Raw genomic sequence first — 858 nt, forward strand, 5'->3', positions numbered from 1 at the left:
TAATAAACCTATAGCTAAGACTGTAAAGTTTTCTGACCAGAAGGACGGAGAAAAGGGCTGCCCCCCTCCTCTTCTTCCTAAAGAGGAGCGCATCTACCCTTCAATGCCACTAACAGAAAATTCTACTTATACCCTTGAATTAAAGGATTAAAGCGTGAAAGCGAAGATGAAATGAGCAGCCAGTAAGATCTGTTCATCGCCATGGGATGCGCTCAGCGTACTGATGCAAAAATAGTGTCAGCAATACCCGGCATCCAATAATAATATAAGACAACATCGTCCTCATGATGATTATATTAAGACACTTTATACACTCTATATCTTGTATCCTTAATCACCCGTATATTATTATATAGAACTATTATATAGTACTATTGTTATATAGAATTATATTATTATAGTAATAATTGTAACACTTACATATACCAACTTAGATTCATAATTATGATGTGAATCTTTTATCTATCCTTTTCTATTTTTTTTTGTATTATTTAGACTAACTGCGTCTTTAGATCAATATTATAGTATGACGGATATGCGGGACTAATAAAAATGAATACAAAAAAAAAAACAAATAAAGAAAATTCAAAAGAAAGGGAGAGAGAAGAATATCTAAAAAAAAATAATAAAAAAATAAAATAAACAAAATAAATGGCGAAAAAGAGTCGTCGCATAATATATATAATTAAAGATAACAGTCAAAGATACATAAAATAAAATAAAAAGAACAACGGCGTATATTAAAATATAAAACAAACAAGTTTCGGCTGCTGGATTGAGCCCTCCTCAGATGTAAAAAGAATATAATATAAAAGATATAAAAAGAACATAAAAGAATACAACAGAGAAAGATAATAA

Source organism: Trachymyrmex septentrionalis, unplaced genomic scaffold (assembly GCF_001594115.1).
Source record: "Trachymyrmex septentrionalis isolate Tsep2-gDNA-1 unplaced genomic scaffold, Tsep1.0 scaffold164, whole genome shotgun sequence".
In the NCBI taxonomy this organism is placed as follows: domain Eukaryota; kingdom Metazoa; phylum Arthropoda; class Insecta; order Hymenoptera; family Formicidae; genus Trachymyrmex; species Trachymyrmex septentrionalis.